The sequence below is a fragment of the Sturnus vulgaris genome, chromosome 9, assembly GCF_052056855.1.
Source record: "Sturnus vulgaris isolate bStuVul1 chromosome 9, bStuVul1.hap1, whole genome shotgun sequence".
NCBI classification, from domain to species: Eukaryota; Metazoa; Chordata; class Aves; order Passeriformes; family Sturnidae; genus Sturnus; species Sturnus vulgaris.
In genome coordinates, this window is record NC_142251.1 from 6493178 (window position 1) to 6511713 (window position 18536).

Consider the following 18536-nt stretch of genomic DNA (forward strand, 5'->3'; position numbering starts at 1 on the left):
AAGTATCAATGATGAAAAGAAGCATTTAGGTGTAAGAGATTATAGTACACACCCTGAGTAAATGTGGACTTAAGTAGGACATAAGTAACACACAGCCCTTGTCCTGTGAATTTCACCTACTGACAGCATTATAACGAGAAACAGAGGTGCCAGATCGCAGGGCTAACCTTAACAGAGGAAATGAAATATGATTTTCTTAGCATTGTGATGACTCTGTTCACAGATGTCATGGATATTGATGGCACTGTGTTGTAGTTTTTGCCGCCAGGTTACTGGAAGCAATTTTATTTTTATTCTTTTCAGCCTGTTACCTCTGTTATCAACACTTCCCTACAAAATCTTCACTTGTGTTTTCTTCTTGTTTCAGATGCATACACAGATAAAAGTATTGTGAATTGCAAATGCCCATTATTGGAAATATATACTTTCTGTGTCTATTGTCTGTCAGCTAGCTTTGCTAGAATTTAATTTTATATATATAATATTGTTCTTTCCAGTGTCCTGGTTTCACAATAAAGCAATTTCCTCAAAATAATTTATTGGTAATTCACTAATGTGAAATTGTAATAACCTTCTCAAGTCATTTGTTAGCGTTGATTCTTTTTTTAATCCGAAATACGTAAACATAGTTCTCTTAACACATTTATAGTTAGAAATGCAGAAGTTATTTATCTTCCCTTTGGTCATAATGGCTTTGATGTGATCTGTGTCAGCCATGGGGAAGCAGAAGAGCAGTAGCTGCGTCACGAGGGCTCACCAGGACAGATTCATGTTTTCCAAAGCGTGTGTGGATTTCAAGACGGTTTACATTGATAACGCTTTAAGAATGGCTTATTATCATAGTTACACAGGCAGCGAGCCAGACTCAGCCTTCCCTGACTAATATGAATGGTCTTTCTTGTTTATGTTCTGGTCAACCATCTAAGGGGCTGCAAGGAAGTGGAAAGAAACCATTTTGAATGTTAATGAATGAGAGAAAATCACGGCTCATCAGATTACAAAGCCTGCGCTCGCTCGTTCTGGTGGGCAGCAGGCAGGAGATGCTCCCACGTCTGCCTAGGCAGTGGATAGATATCCCTGGTGGAAGTGAGAGGGCTCTAACAGTCCTGTCTCCTGTGGATGTTTGCATTCTCAGTGCATTTATTTACATTAGGGTTGTTTGTGCTGTATTATGGCTGATTGAACCAAAGTCTCTTGGAGAGCAAAGTGCTTTTATTTTGACATTTTCACATGGAAGTCAGCCATCACCTCTATAAGGAGAGTAAGCAAGATTTATGATGGGAATATTGATTTCCTTTATACTCTGGTATAAAATATATCTAAGCACAAAAGATAAGCTACGTCTCTTTGTTTGCTCCTTCTTGCCATCTGATGTCAGGACTTGCTGGAAGTGCCTTGATATTTTAAATCATAATGCATCGAGGAAGGCAATTTGGGATAGTCTGTACATCTTTATATGTGTAGCTAAAACCCTTAGAGAGTGAAAGCTTCAGCCAGACTGGACTGTGAACCTGGTGGAAGGGGGAAATGCTTTCCATCAGCCCAGTGGTTCCTGTCTCTACACCAGATCTTTATTCTGCACTTAATGTGCTGTGTAGGCCAGGGCAGGACCCTCCAGAGAAGAGAAAATTGTCTGTGCTCCTCTGCTCCAGTTCAACAATGGCCAGATTGGGGTTTTGAGGACATGTTTGTGCCTCTCTACTCCTGTGTCTGCCATGAGGAAGCTGGAGAGGGATGGAGCTCCCAGCTGTTGTTACCAGCCCCGTGTCCTATCCAGGTGTTGCTGGTCTGAACACAGCATTTGGGCCCGATTTTCCAAAGGCTTCCAGGACATGGTCCATGTGCAGTGTTAGCCCTGGCCATGCTGAAGCTGTGAGCTGTGGCTGGCTCCTGCTAATGTGGCTGACAAACATCTCTGCAATGAGAGCACGATCAGCCCAACAAGCAAAAAAGTCTCTTCAGGATTTGAGTCCTGGTCATTTGGTTCCTTCATCCTTTGCTTCATTTATTATGGGTCTGATCTTTTTTTTCTAGGTAAGTTCACAAAGTCAAATAACCATGTTTACAATACTGTGACTTTTTGCCATTTACCAATTTGTGAAAACTTATTGAATGCATTGAAGATAGCTGGCATTAATAATGTACCAACCCCACATTTTCTCCCCCTGTCTTTGGATCTCTCCTCATTACATGTATTGCTTGACCTTAAAAAGAGAATGAGTAATTTTTTCCTGGAATAGAAAGTCTTTCTACTCTGGGTTCAAACTGAAAATGGAATCCAGCTCACAAACCAGAAATTCATGATTATATCCAACGTTTATGTATCACAGGGTGCTACATGCCTTACTATTCCTTATTGGAAACCACCAACAAAAGAGAGTAATGTCAGTTAACCTTGAAGTAAATTAATTTGGGAACCTAAGTACATCCTTTTGTGACTCTCCTTAGTTAACGTGTACTATGAATAGAAAAATAACAAAACCATGCGGATCTGATTACTCTAAATAATCCCACTAGGGGGTGCAACAGAGTAAATTATTTCTTTCATGCAAATGTGTTAAACTTGCTGAGAATCAGAATTATTCCTTGTAACTGAGCCAGCTCCAAGAGTGACTGAAGCTCGAAATGTGAAGTATTGTCTGCCTGCTATTCCTCGGTCATCAGGGCTAAGGCATCAAGGCAATTCTGTTGGTAACCAGGCACTACCTGAAGCAGGGAGCTTTATTCTGAATTGTTCACTTGAGGAGCCTGTGCTCTGTGTGACAAGAGGAAGACAGAATTATCCCTGTTTGCTCTGGAATTAGAGATGTTTATAGTTTTCATATGGAAATATCTGATACGTCTATTTTTCTGAAACAGACCTGTCTCTTTTTAATTTTATTTTTTTTTTAATTTGGAGATGATATGAATGGCAGAAATATCAAGTAAGAGCCATTTGATGTTTCAGTTTCTTGCTGCTTTGTTTTTATCATGCTTAATTTCCATGCTACGCTTTGATGCCGTGCACCCATTTTTAGCTGTAAACGCAGATTTCACATATTGTGTGTGTTCCAACAGAGAAAGAAAGATTTACTGGTATTCCATGAAAAAAAAGATTGAATTAAAAAATCCAGATATAATTATGCAGTGGCATTCTATTTTAATGAAAGTTACAGATGGATACAGCTTCTGCTATCCAATAACAGCTGATGTGCAGCCAAGGTGTACACTGTACCAACAGGCTAACAGTGCTGAAGAATTTCTGTGAAATTGTCCTTTTTTTCCCCCTGCAACATTTATCTGTAAAGAAAGTCTTTCTGTTTTTCCTTCTGTTACTGAAAAATAAAATCCCTCAAAAGCCTGTTTATAAATGAAATGACTTGCAATTTCTTGCTGGATTGACAAAATCATTGACTCATTTTAATTGTGCAGCATGAGTTAAATTCAGGTGCTGTGGCCGGATGTTTGCTTCCAGGATTCCTTGGTCAAGGGCTGCAGAGGGCTGTGTGTGGAAAAGAGCAGTTCTTGCAGGTCTTTCTGAAGACAAATATTTAATGAGAGATTGTGCAGATTATTTTGCAAGGCAGTAATTGCTTGGTGTGTGTATGTGGCTGTTTGTGTGTGTGTTTGTGCCACTCTGAACCCCCGGCTTTGTGTGCTATCAGAGAAAAGATAAGTTGAAATAATGTAAGGGTCTGGCGTAAATTGAAGAAATGTGGGAAATTCAGTTAAAGGCTGAAATGTCATCTTCAATTCACCCCTGCTGTATTTAGTTATTGCAGCACACTTGGTATATAAGGTCACCCACTGCTCTGAGAAGGCACTATTAGCTCTGATGTGCAGGTACAAGAGGATAAATGAAGGATGGTGTTTTGGCCCAACTTTGGAGTATTCCTGATTTCTTTCAATTTAAATGAGCCTTTTAATGAAACTTGGCAGATTTGACTTATAATTGAGTCTCTTCCTTCTGGACTTTTTTCCGTTTGTTTACATTAATTTGCAAGCTTTTTATCTTGCATGTTTATTACTTCCATGTATTTATGAGTCTGGGTTATCAGGGTCATTCTGATGACCAGCTCTAAGTGCTACAGAGGTGCTGTTCTTTCCCTGAAGTACTTAAACAAAGATTTGGAATAACCATGAGCTAGTGTTCAACATGCAGCTGGGGTTCCACTATCATTTGAATGGGTATTTATTACATTTTTAGAAGGATTCTTGTATTGTGTAGAGCTTAATTAACTTCTCTGCTGTTCATTTTGTGAAAATGCCTTGCAGCCCAGTCTGTTCAGTGGCTCCAAACCCAAGCAAGATGCAGTCTGAAGGGAGAACTTTCATCCACCACTGCAAAACATCTGGTTGGGCCAAAGCCCTCTGACAGCATCCTCGAGGGTGGAGCTGCTGGGATCAGTTAAGGTGCTTGGAGATCCTCCTTCATCCTAAATCCTCCCGTATGTATATTCCCTCCTGTTTTAGAGAAGAGTTTAAATAACCCTTGTCCTCTGCTTCTGAAGGCTCTGAGTGATGGGCAGTTCTGCTTTGAAGGCCAGATGGGGGTGGCTGATCTTGCTTCCCTCAATCAAGGAGAAAGGAAAGGCCAGGAGCTGGGATAAATACCTTGCCCTTGCTCAGGGCAGAAATGAGAAGCCAGGAGTAGCAGTAGTAAGCCCAGCAGCAGCACCTCATACATGCACACAGAACATCTGTGCTCAACACAAGGACTGCTAAACGATGCCTGCTTTATCATTTATCAATTTCACACTTGGTAATTAGTTTATCTTTTCATTGCTGTTTTAAGAAAGCCTGGCCTCCCACGTTCCTGGCAGCCTTTGTTCACTCCTGCCCTTGCCTGCCCTCTCCCCATCACGGCCCTTCAGCCAGAGCAGGGTCAGGGAGGCAGGCTTGGTGTGCCACAGAACTGAGTAGCTACAAGAGTGTAAGATCAGGAGTGGAGTGGGAAGGTCCTAAAATAGATCTGCTGCCAGTGAAACACAACCTTTTTTCCTTTGTGTCGTTTGTTTTGGGGCTCTTACTCCCTCTTAAGCTTTGCTAGTTCAGCTGCATGTGGGCTGTGCAAAACAGGGACAGAAGCAAAACAAACTCAAACAAAATAATAGAATTGCCACTTTCCCAGGCTGGTCACAGGTTATGCTTACAACACAAAATTAATACCTCTGCTCTGTAGTATAAAAAGGGATCTCGTAGGCTTGTCATTTCTGCTTGTTGGGGTAGAGCCAAAGAGTCATTTTTCAGAGGAAGTCACAGAAATTTGATTTGATTTTGAACTACCTGGTATTCTAAGTTTTCAAACATCTATTGCTTCAGATGGCATATTGCTGTGCAGCTATCATGGTCAGGGCTAAAAAAAATAATCTTGAAATCTCTTCCAGCTTTTGGCACCTAAATCCTTTGGCATGTGGATTCATTTAGAATAAATTGACAGTCAGATCAGCAGACCCAATATGTGCTTCATTAAGTGTTTGACAAAGACTTGTTATGCAGTAATCAGTGGATGAGGCTGGTGATGTTTCCTTAGTAGTAAGTACTGCAGTGTGGTACTGGGCACCCCAAAAGGTTGAGCATCTGCCATGAGAATGACTGTGCAGAACCTGCTGGAGAAGTTGGGGAGGCAGCTGCATCATCTCAGCTGTGGCTGTCCAGTAACCAAGGGCGTAATCTTAATTTTCAGTAGAGATCTTTGGAAAACAATGGTATGGCAAGGAGCCAGCATGATTTTTGTGGAACTGTATTCCAGTTATAAGAATGGTGTTCTGTCCTTATGTAGAAGATGGACACAAATATCCTGGCACATATTTCAAATTGTTTGGCTTGTCCATGGAAGGATTTTTCTTTATGCAAATACCCATAGAGATGACTGGTTTGCACGTGGTCTGGTTATGTACTCTGGGGATTTGACCTTCCTATATCAGTTTGACCTGGGAAGAGCTCACTTCACAGTGGAAATGCAGGATCCAAAACATCTTTTAGTGGATAAACAAATCCCACCCTACCCAGGGAGAGATAATGATTATACATCTTTGCCAGTAACTAAGACCACCCGTATTTGGAAAGCAATGCCTGGGCAAATGTTTTCTCAGTAATTTTTAATGAAATAAAAAAAATGGGAAGAGAGTGGATTCTATCAATGTGTGAGCTGTACAGGCCGTATTGTAGATCTGCTGGGGCATTGTGCAGGATGCTCACTTGCAGCTATGACTTTGGCTGTAACTCCTAGGCAGTGTGTTCACCTCCTAAGGAAGGAAATCTGAACTGGATGTTGAGTGAAGTATTCTGTAAACACCAAATACACGTCAGTTAAGTGGGTGCATTGATAGGCCACTGTCTAGATAATGTCCTCTGTGATCCACTTCTGTGCTGAGCCTGCACATGGTATCACTGAAGGACAGGGAAGGGCTGTTTATTAGATGTGTAGCATCTAAATAAGAAAACGTTGCTGTTTTGAAGATCAGTGCCTTGTGATGCTATGATTTGTAGGACAAAGCCAAGGCACAGATGGAAGATAGACTTGCAGAAAAAATTTCAGGAAGGAGAAGCCAGCTTTGTCTTGAACAAACTGCATGAAATGCTGTTTCCTTTGAGATAAATGTTACACTTTGCACATCTGAGAAAGCCTAGTTTACTTACATCACAAAATTCTGATACTATTTAGGATTAGTATTAATAGATTTTTTAAAATAAAGTAACCTAGAAGATTTTTGTATGTGAAGAACTCAGCTATAGTAATTGGCAGATTCTTCATTAATTAGCAGATTTCTTTTTTAAATTCTTGTGTTCCTAAGTATAGTATCAATTTTCAGGGAACACATGGCAATCACTTGTATGTTCACATTTCCTAGAAAAATCAGTTGAATACAGTGTAAAAGGAACATTGTCTAATATGCAGAAAATTATTTGTGATTCTCTAAAATTTTAGCTGATTCTCCTAGTGCCCAATCTTTCTTCATACTTTTTCATTTTTCTTAAAAAACACTGTTTAAAACAGTTGTACAGTACAGAGTTTATGGGGTCTGTGACAGTACAAAAAATACAAATCTTCCCATTGTGTCCATCTTTTGTAGTCCCTCCTGGAAGAGTGGCAGAATTTTTATCTCCATTGGGCAAATGTTCTGGATAAGATGTGTGGCTTAGTTTCCTGACATGTTTGCACCAAGTGACAGGAACCTCATGGCACACCTGTGTGCAAACAATCGTGTGAATTGATGCTCAATAGTATCTAAATATCAGTTTGGTCTGCCAGAAGTGCAGCATGAATTGGCAGGTTGAGAGAAGCAGAGGATGATTAAATATCTGAATGGGAACACACTGATTGACTTAGAAAAGCTGGCTTAGTTCAGGGAAATAATTGGCAGGTGTTTTGCCCTGTTTGCTGACTTTAGAAATTTAAGAAATAATGAGAATTTGTGAGATACGTGTAAAAACATCTGCATGTCACAGACCATACCACTAGTGCTCAGTTCAAAGACAAATATGAAAATGGCTTAGGAAGAAGAGACTGTACAAGTTAAGGGGCTGTTAAGGAATAAAAGTAGCTCATGATGGGAGGAAAAAACAGAAGAAGAAAATGAGAGTGTGTGCTTGAATACACAAAGATGAAATCACATGAAATGCCACATGTGAACATTTGCAGGGTGACTGAAGCCCCATTCAGCCAGGAGTGGCAAGGAGGCTTTGTTCAGTGCCAAGTTCACTTGTTGAAAACCATGCTGTGGGGAAATGAAAATGAAGAAGAGATGAAGAGATGTTTTGGCCTTGTGATGACAATATGCACATTTTAATTGTTTGACAAATCACATGTAAATCAGGAGCAGTGAAAGGGATATAGGCTCTGTTTCAAAAATTATCTGCCTCTGAAAATTAGGTCTTCACACCCAGAAATAGAAATCTAAGGCAGAGCCCATCGAAGCCAGTGCACAGGCTGTCATCCCCGTCGTTCCATTTGGAACGCCTTTGAAAACGGGAAAATTATGGTAGAGAAGCAACAGAGAGCTCAGTTATCTGCTGCCTTTCACTTTGTCTTGTTGCCTACACAGATGCAGAATGCCAAATTTCTGCTGTTTCTCTGGCAGTGGCTTGCGTGGGTGCTCCCAGAGCTTCCTTTTCCTTAGGAGACCGTGGGACAGAGGAGAATTAGACCCATGGCCACTTCTGGGGTGTGCTGTGCTCAGAGGATGCCCTGCAGCAAAGAGAGAGGTAAGTTATCAACAGGCAGTGCCTGGGGTCTGTGGAGCTGGGTGTTGTAGCAGAGAAGACCTCGTCAAATCAAGGATTTTGTTGAGAGGGAGTGTTAAGTGAGCCAAAAGCTACAAGAACGTTGCTGTGGGCCCCATCTGGGAAAATGCCACAGATGAGATATTGTGGGAGTATGTAAGAGGATAAGTGGTAGGAAAAATGATATCTCAACATATATAAATCCTCAAAAATACATGAGGGTATAAAGTCTTAATATTAATTTCAGCGATATTCAGGGGATTTTTTTAAAGTGGTACCTCTAGGGGCTGAAGTAAATAGTCCCCCTTAGTATAAATGTTTGATTGAATTCCCAGTGTGCCAAAGTCATTGGGTATCACTACTAGTCTGGAGTTACATGAACTGAAATAATGATTTCAGTGTAATCGAATCCAGCTCAGTGCTTCAAGGCAGAAACTGATCATTTGTGGACATTGGGAAGGAAATTTTCCATCCATGTGCCGGGTTGTTTAGTGGGTGAGGTGCACCATGGAAAGTGCTTGTTTAGTTTAGCTTGAATTTCCTCCACAGATCACTCAGTGGTGATTACCAAGTCCTGGACTCATCTGTTGAGGGGAGTCATTATAAACAATACTCTGGAGATCTCGCTAATGAAAAATTAATGAAAGAAGGTGAGGAAATCTCACCTGTGTTAGTTTTCTGAAAACTAACTGATGGCAATGCTGTGGGTTAGACTTTATCCCAGGTAGGGAACAGGTATGAACCAGAACCTATCTTACACCTCTACATGGAGTATGGGTACACCAAAATCTGGGAGTGACATGAGCTGCTCAGACACACCTTGGAGACCTGGAGGGGACCTGGCTTGAAACTTCTTCTCAGCTGAGGCCCTTGGCCAGTGATCAGGAGCTTAAACTGCTACAGCCCAACAATAGAGAAATGTTCAGGGGAAACCGGGGAAAGGGAACTATGGTTCTGAGGGACTGAAGTTTTAAATTAATACAATAATTGCATTAATTTGGTCAGGAGAGCTAGACTATAGTGCATCACTCAGTGTAGTGGCTTTTCTTGTTGCTCAGGAAGGGCAGCTCCAGTGGAGCCACTCAGTGCACTAAGAGCAGCCATACAGGGAGATTGTGGCCAGCTAATGCATGATCACATCATGCCTTCCTTTTTACTGATTTTCTCAGAGGGCAAAACCTCGGAAGCTAGTCTTGAGAATGCTGTAGACAGCTCAAGATGCTGACCCAACATGAGAGGTATTTCCTCAGGGTATCAGAAAGAAAAAAAAACAACCCTCTCTGAAAGCCTTGGCAAAGAGAGGGAGAAAGATCTGAGAGAAATTTAGTTCGAATAGTCCCTAATTTTAACACTGGAGTGTCACATGCATAATCCAGAAGGACATCTCTTCTACCTAAAAGGGCCTCACATTCCTCCTTTTTTAAAGTCACATTCTTATTTACAGCATTTGCCTCCATGAGTGACAATACTCATAAATTCCATAACCACAGCATATAAAGAATGTGCAAATTAAGAGGAACATTTTACACTGAGCCATGTAAAAAATATGGAACCTTGTCCCCCCTCTTCTTTTAAGCCAGAGATACAGAATTCCTCAGGCAGATGCCTTCATTAGAAATTTTCCAGCCTCTTTATATGGATCATTTTGCATTACTGTAAAGTCTCCCATTGATTTCAGTCATTATGATCTGCTGGAGAAAATAACCTGCTCAAGGTTTTAAACACAGATGTAAGCTCCAAGCAGACTGGAAAGGGACATGGAGCTGGTGAAGAAGACAGATCATTCACCTGAAATGATCCCATGAGTGCAGCCCAGCTGGGTGGGTGGACGGCTCTGTTCCCATGCAGGACTGCCTTTGAGGCAGGGGAGAAGGGGTGGGATGATGTGGGATCCACGTTCCAGGACAGCCACAGCTTGCTAACACGAGAGGATTGCTGTTCTGACTGTTCTGAAAGCAGTCTCAGGGAGTGGGTACATTTTAAAAAGTGACTTGCACTCTTCTCTGAGCCTGTAATGAGAGCTATCTGAAAAGCAAGATGACTCGTCAGAAAACATGTACTGAAGGAACAAATCTAAGCCTTGCATTTATTAATCTCGGTTACATGAGACAGACTAATGGATTAAATGTATTTGTAATGTAGTTGCCAGTTAAATTTTTCACTGACTCTGAAGATGATACGCAATTTTCCAAATCTCCCTTGTTTAAATGTATCTTCAAATCAAATATGTTGTTTCAGAGGGTGATATGAACTGGAGGCAGATGTGTGTTTATATCATTGCTCAATATGCAGATGCTGAAGAGCTTCCAGCAGTGAAACCTTTGAGAAGGAGGGTAGAAAACAGTACCCTCAGCACTGTAAAGTGTGGCTGAAGGAGAGGGGTGTTACGTGTGACTGGCCTCAGCTCTCAGCAAGAGCTTTTCTCAAGGAGTTTTGGTGTGTGGCTCACAGATTGTAGCTGTCATGGAGCACACATCATAAAGCCATGCATTATGAATGTGTCTGTCTTCTGACTCGAGGTGCAGGGGAAGTACAAAGATAAATTAGGTCCTCCCTAGATGAAGGAATGGATGACTTTCTGAAGTCATACCAGACAAATCTCAGGCATGCAAAGCACAGGAAAAACCTCTGGTGAAAGGCGTGTGGCATTGGTCTCTACATGGGCACATCTGGAAATTCATGGAGTTACACTGCAAACCTTTCTGCAGCCTTGATTTCTAAGTTTATATAGTGGGTAGAAGTGTGGCTCTTGCCATTCTGATTAATGAAAGACACCCAGAACACGTTAATGCCCTGGAATGAGTCCAGAACCCAAGATCCAGCTGCGAGTTGCCTTGGCTAATGCAACCTTAGTGTGAGCACACTGATGATTGAAACTACCAACTGGAGCAGATCTGGGGGCAAAGGTGTGAGGAGCACTAATATATCCACACAAACCAGCAATTAATTAGCTGACTGATTAGTGGTTTCTGCAACTTCTGGTTGTACTTAACCTGTAGCAGCCTTATGAGCCTTTCTCTCACTGAGAGGTGACAAGGCCATCATCCCTGTAGATACTTTAGTGCCTTGGCTTCTGTGAGAGTCAGGTGGCTCAACACTTTTGAGACTGACTCAAAACTTCTTCACATATTGGATTTCAGCTGCAGAACTAATCAGTTGTAAATCAGATGATTCTGCTGGTATTGGTTATGAACAAAACACCTTGTCTTGGTCAAAACCAATGCCTTTCCTCATGTGTAATGTCTCTGAAATCTGCTTGTGTTTCAGTTCTCTTACAATAACAGAAGTTATTTCTTCTGTACTACAGGGCCTGCCACATGGAGAACATCCCTATTTCTATTAGTGGTGATGAGATGTAATTAAGTCTACAGGGTGACACCATTTTCGTGTGATTTTCTTGCAAGCCTAGGAAAATGGTGAAATATATTCTCCTCTCTAGGGTCAGAACAGAGCCTAGAAATCTGGTAAACTCTCAGATTTCAAAAGCATTCACATTTTCTTAAACTCCAGATACTAGATCAGTATAAAGTAACATTAGTGTGATTGTTGTCGTTTGTTTAAATCTCTGTGGAATTCCTCAGATGTGGAAAGACTCCCTTATAGTAAAGGATGTGTCAGACATCATTTTGGTTTGTGAAAACCTGAAAGTGGTACTGACTGGAGCCCATGGACAAACTAAGGTGAACCTCTCTAATGAGCTCTGTTTTGAAGCTAAAGGAAAATAAAAAAGAAGATAGCTAATATGTTAATATTTTATCTTTATGATCAATAATTTATGCATAACTGATTTGATGTAAAAATAAACATTTCACTTTTAATTGTTCTCTTTGTTTTTCTATGGCTCTTCTATCATTTGTAGAACAGAGAGAATTTTTTCCTGTGCATGTGTGGCAAAAACAAAATGTAATATTAGTCCATGATTAAAGCTGTTTTATATGATGATAATTTAAATAATAACATGAATCTATTTCTCACAGTGTACACAATACAAGTGGATCACTATTTGCTCTCTCATGTTAGCAGAGTAAGGGGACAACTTTTCATTCCCAGATTTTAGTGAAGATGCCTTTAAAGCAGAAGTAAGCAAAGATGTAATATTTCCTGTATAGCTACAAGGTTTATTTATACACCAGGAAACTTGTTGATATTTAATATTTGCTCAAAAGCCTTCAGTCCCAATTTCTACCAGCTAAAGCCACACAATTGACAAAGAGTAAAACTGAACTCAGCCACCAGGCAATTTATGACTCTGCTCTGTGTTGCTGCTTTCTATGGGTAACAGCAAATGTCAGCGTGGATACACTCAGGAAACTCATCTCTTGACCCCAGAAAGAAGGCTGACCTGTCCCTTAATGGAAACCCTCTCCTTGCTGCTGAGAAGTGATTAAAGAAGTTTCTGGACTTCATCTTGACATTTCAAATGCATTTACCTTTGCTCAAATGGTCAGGCTGGAGGGGAGGGAGGTGGCTGCCACAAGCCACCACTCAGAGCTGCACTCAACTCTTTAGAAATGGTGGTGTGGTGTTTGTTGGAATTAAAAATGCAAAGAATTCGCAAAACATTAGACCTGTAAATGAAAGTTCAGAAAAGAGCACAGAATTTGACCTAAAGCCTTGAGAAAAGCTTCCAAGCTTAGGTAATGGAAACAAGAATGTAGATTTAAAACTTAAAGCAGAGACATGTCAAGTAGAGACAAGTTTAGCTATAGAGTTTAAGATATAAAAGAAATAAAAGTAGTTGCAAAAATAACAAAAAATCTTAAAGTGAGTCTGTGTGTCAGAACAAGATTGGCTAAAAAAGTCGCACTATAATTAGATGGAGTTTTTTAGTATTAGTTTAATAATGTAAATATCTCCATTGAGTGTGTTTTATTAGTTAATAAATCCCTAAAAAACCTTGTAACCATAAGTCTTGTGACTTCTAGCCATGCTCTCAACACCTGAGACCACTATAAGTACCACTATTATTTGTTCTTTGGACGAGGAAGAGTAGAACTCCTCTGGCAGCAGAGGAGGTGAGGCTGGACAGCCTCATGAAAAACTTAGCAGGGCACAGGGTAGAATCAAAATAATGTGGTTCACTGAAGTGAGACTGCTCCTGATAACTCCTGCTGCCAGCTGATGCTGCCAGGCCCCATGCAAGGAGTAAATTCAGAAAAGAATGTAAATTGGATCTCTCAGAATATTCAGGTATTTAACTCGCTACCTGTGCTGGTCAAAGTCACCGGCTTAGGCAAGGACTGCTAAACTGCTGCTTGAAAACACTTTTATATCAACCCAGTGTAACAAGAGATTGCTCTTGTTGAGAACCTGAATCTTGGCTGTGGTTTTGGTCTGCATGGCTCTATTCAGAATCAGGACTGGCTTTAAGCATCCTTCCAGGGGCAAGAGAAAAAACCCGGAGCCGAGTTCAAGAAGCGTGCAACTCTTTGCATACATATTGCTAGAGACAGGATTATGTAGTTTTTGAATGACTGGTTTGATCAGTGCTTTCCTCTCATGTTCTTTTGCTTGTATTTTCAGAGAACAGAAAAAAATCCTTTATAAAAATTAGCTTATTTCTTACAACATTTTTTAACTTGAGCTTTATCAGTATTTGAACTTCAAAAACAGTGCACTGAACTATCATTTGGTTATAAACTTCACTGTATCACTTCACCACTTTAAGAAAATACTCCCAACACATGAATATCAATTAATCCACAGCTGTTTATGAAGTGCATAATGGTTGGAGCAGATCAATACATTTAACAAATAAATGAACCACAAGGCAACCTGGAAAATATGGGATAAAGAAAATATGACAGCTTAGATTCTTTATAGAGGCATAAACCCCAACTCCCACCAAGAGAGTAATAAATAATAAACTTTTCATTTGAATAGAAGTATGGGTTTGGAGAGATAAGAAAATATGAATTTATGTTAATGTTGCTTGTACCAGACATCACTATGAATATTAAGAAAGTGCAGCTTATATTTTAATCACAGTTATAATTTACATTCACAAAGTATTTGGTTCCCTATGGTCAATTAGGAGGGTAAACATTTTACTTTAATTTTTCTAAATAGATAACTGTAATGAAATATGTTTGTAAATTGCTGTGCTGTTTGTAAATTACTGCAAGGCTGCACCTTGCACTCAAATCCTACTTTTGAAGAGAGCATTGCTGCTTCCTGAAGGGCAGGAAGGAGATGGGGAAAACCTTATAAAACCTGATCTCTGAATCTTCACTGGATTTGCACTGAAATTTTCTCGACAGTCAGTTTGGCATTGACTAGCTGTCAGCAGGACCAGCACATCTGAAAATGTGAGTCCAGCTCCTCACAAGGGGTGGAAGAAGTTGTACTGAGGCATCTTCAGGACGCTTTAAGCAAAGAGTTATGAATTCATTCTAAACCTGTTTTTAGCCAAAATCTGCTTTGCACTGTAATGGGATGAACACAAAGATCCAGTTCAGCTTAGTACAAAGCAGTACATAACATCTGTTCAATCCTTGCTGACCAAATAATTGTTCATTCTTGCAAGGAAATCCTAGTCAAGTTGGTTGCTGGTCCAGAAGATGAAAGCCTGTGCTCTCCTTCCCTTCATGCCTATGAATCTAGAATCTTAGTTTGATTTTTACTTGGGGAAAAAAAAAAGGTAACTGCCAAAAGATAACTGCCAATCTACTGTGCACTGTATCTTTTTAGGTTCACTTCATCTCCTTGTGTGTTTCTGACCCACTAAACAAACTAATGCCAAGAATTATAAAATGTTCAACTGTAGACAAAAAGAATGTATGCACCACACTGATTGTATACTCTGTGTGATTTAAACATATGCTTAAGCACTGCTGAATTTTGACTTAAATATTTACTCATGCGTTAATAGAAATAATTTTTATAAATGGATGCTTTAATCACTATACTGTAGCACCATTCTCTGCCCATGCCAAACAATATGTCATCATTATGACAGGATGGATTAGGATTTTGCCTTATCCTATTTAAATGTCTCTTCAATAGGCTGTTAGGAGGAAGGAGATAGGGTTATTTAATTACTATTTTAAAGAAAAGATGTCTTTTTTTTTCTGGCTATTTTGTGAAAGAAAAATTCATAACGCTATTCTATCAATTTTTTTCTAGAGGTCAAGCTGTCCCCAGGTGAACCTGGCAGGGAGATGCTTCTTTGGGACTAGAGGTATGTCTGGGGTAGGAAAGAAATGGTTCTTAGGCTGCAGATTCAGGAGTCCAGGACAAAAACATGCCAAACTCATGGGATATACCCCAAAAGGAGTTAGGGCTCTTGGTGCTTAGTATTGGACTGAAAACTGGGTTCTTAGTGGTGGGATTAGAGTTAAAAAGTAAAAGTCATGTGCTTGAGATTTCTGTACATGGGCTAGAGAGAGTTAAGCCAACAAACATAGCAATGGGAGGGAACTCAAACTAGGCAATAGGCAGTGCAAGTAGAAACATCCAAAACTCCAGCTCTTTTGTATTTAAGGAGCTCTTTGAGGTCTGTAGTCAGTGAACTCTCTGAACAAGGTACAAAGACAGTAATACTTGCTATGCTTAAAATGCACAAGGGCCATGGGAAAGAACAGGACAAAGCAGCAAAAGCTTGTGATGAGAATGTTCTCAGAATGAAGGAATTTAGGTTAAATTTTGCTCCAGCTGAGGAGATTCAAACATCCACCTCCAACCTTCAATGAGAACATTCTTCCTATCTGCAAATTGGCTATTTTACAGTGCTAGCAAGGGATACCTTCCACATCTCCAACTGAAAGTGGGCCAATGTAAAACCAATTATGCAAGAGTCGTGGGGACAGAGAGGGAACAAGCAAGGGGAAGTCTATGACCTAATGGATGGAACTGAAAAACAAGAGTGTGAGGACAGTACCAGAGTTTGAAAACGTGGCCACAGATACACAACTCATTGGCCACTTGACAAGCAGATGCCTAAAACTTTGCCTTATTATAGTCAAATAAAATTCAGAAAGTATCAGTGTTTGAGGATGCAGTAAATGAAGTCGTCCAGGCACAGCAGAGTTATATTATTATAGTGATTAGTTTTCTGGACATCAAAAGAGACAACAGTAGAGCACAACCAAGGGGACTTGATTAACACAAATCTGCAAACATCTCCATAGGAGCACTATGCTCCAGAGTTCTCAACAACCCTAAATATGTATCAAGTAAGTCAAACCCATGCTTTCTCTGTGCCAGGGGAAGTCCAAAAGTTCCTGACCTCGTTGCTGGAAGCAAGAACAAATAGGCACTGATTAGACTCAAGTTAAGTGTATTTCACCTGAGGGCTCATTAACTATAGGAGAAAGGGAATTCATATGCCTTTTGAATGTAATAAAACACTGTGCTTGTGCTGTGAAAAAATACTGCCTTGGTGGCAAAAAAAAATGTATATAATGAGTTTTGTGCTAAAATTATAAAGATATAGTTTAAGAAACAACTTTCCAACAAATAACAAGTAACAACTACAAGAACTAACATTAAGAAAGTTTGTCATTGCTAATATGAATACCAGAAAACATAGAACAAAGCAAAAATGTAGCATAGGGCTAACCTATAGTTTCAAGTTATGCCATAATTTGGTACAATGTTGAATATAATCAGAAGTCTGATTAGGAGACATGGATATACATAAAAACCCCCTACAAGCATAATGAGGAGATGCTACTAAGTAAAGATAAAGCTTAATATTGCTATTAAATATGAAAAGAGTAAAAACTGAAATCAGCACACCAGATTTTAAATATGGAACAAAAGCAAGCAATTAAAAAAATACACTTTATTAAAAAGAAAAAAACCCAAACAAAGCCAAAACTCACCAAAGCACAAATCAAAACCAGTAAAACAGGGAAATATGGGTAGTGACTCATCAGGAAGCTCACCTGAAGGAAAAAATTAATGGCACCAAAAGGTCACTGGGAGCTTGCTATAGAAGTGTTTTTTACTGCCATTAAAAACTGTGCTTTTATTAATGCCTGTACAAGTAGCACTGGACTGCAAAAGTTTTAAACCAGATGCAGAAAGAAGATGGCTTTGTCACTGATGTTTACCCATATAAAATTTTAGTGTTTGATTAGTGCTTGCAGCAGCTCTGGATTCACAGATAATTGTTGATGCATCAGCCCAGCCCAGGATACATAAACAAGTCTTCCAGCAGCTTCACTGAAAAAGCTTAAATATTGGAATCAGTGTATAAACCCCAGAGCTGATGGACTTTGGAAGATTTCTATGACTTAACAGAATATATTTATTTCTCTGAATCTCTTAAAATACATACTCAAGGTGATTTAATTTTGATATCAAAAAGTCTATTATGTGAGATTCTCAGTATTAGAATAAGAACAGTGGTATCTCTGACTGTGCATTGGTATTCATAAAAATAAAGTCCAAGTCAGAGGAAAAGAGGAAGATTAAGTAGCCCTGAATGAAAGTGTGAATAAACCAGAAAATCACACAATAATTATATGCTGGACCATCTCTTACAGAATATATCTTCAGAATCCTAGGAAGGGGCCTTTAAAGCAATTATAAAGGGATATATGTTTGCTCGCATAGTGGATTTAGGAAAAACATGAGATAGGCACAAACATGTAGACTTAGAGCAACAGGTCTGCACTTTGCAGGAGCCATAACGAGACAGACTTTCATGAGAGGAAAGAAGTGAAACATCCATTCTCAGACAGAGCCACTACTGGCATAAACAAGAGCCAAAACCCAGAAAGAACTTCTATTTGCAAACTGGTGGCCTTTGACATTTTTTCTTCTCTGTAGGGAAGAAGTTAGACACATTAGCAGCCAGATTTAATTTTAATAAATGATCTGAGAGAGCTACAAGAACAAGGAGTGCTCAGAAACAAGGTCAAGCAAAATGAAGAGATTTGTAAAATGCAGGTGTCATAACTCTGCACAAATGCATATTAATAAATATGGAAACATGGAGGGTCAGCTGATACATTGCAGGGTTTTGAAACATTTGAAAAATGTGATATAGGTACATTAAAAATAGGGAAGAGTCATGACCTTCTGGATGCCACTGAAATATTTGGGACTCAAGTACCTTCCTTCTTTCAGAAGGCTCTTTTCTCCATGGAAATTGAATACTTAGCTGACAACTTTCCCCCCTTAAGAATAGTTTAGAAACTCCTTCCAAATCAGGATGAACCTAATCAACCTCCCTCCTGAGCCAAAGGTTTTCCACTAGGTCTTGGTGGAGATAGAGACAAGAAATCTTATGCTGATGCAAACCAATCTGTGTTTTGGGAAAAGAATTCCCTTAGGTAAGTGCAAGAAATTCTTGTGCAACATTTAACACATGGCAGATTCGG

The 18536-nt window shown here is 39.7% G+C and overlaps 2 long non-coding RNA genes across 2 annotated transcripts in view; both read left to right on the plus strand.

The window, feature by feature from the left end:
• The first annotated feature begins 2607 nt into the window (after positions 1 to 2607).
• LOC148222787 (uncharacterized) lies at positions 2608 to 8181 on the plus strand. Its single transcript, XR_015805259.1, has 3 exons — positions 2608 to 2924; positions 4255 to 4427; positions 8028 to 8181. It is a non-coding gene; the product is annotated as an uncharacterized LOC148222787 (long non-coding RNA).
• A 7147-nt stretch (positions 8182 to 15328) lies between these two features.
• The window catches only part of LOC148222788 (uncharacterized), a 50735-nt gene continuing 47527 nt past the window's right edge, over positions 15329 to 18536 (plus strand). The window contains exon 1 of the long non-coding RNA XR_015805352.1: positions 15329 to 15385. This is a non-coding gene — a long non-coding RNA (uncharacterized LOC148222788). The remainder of the gene's footprint in view (positions 15386 to 18536) is intronic.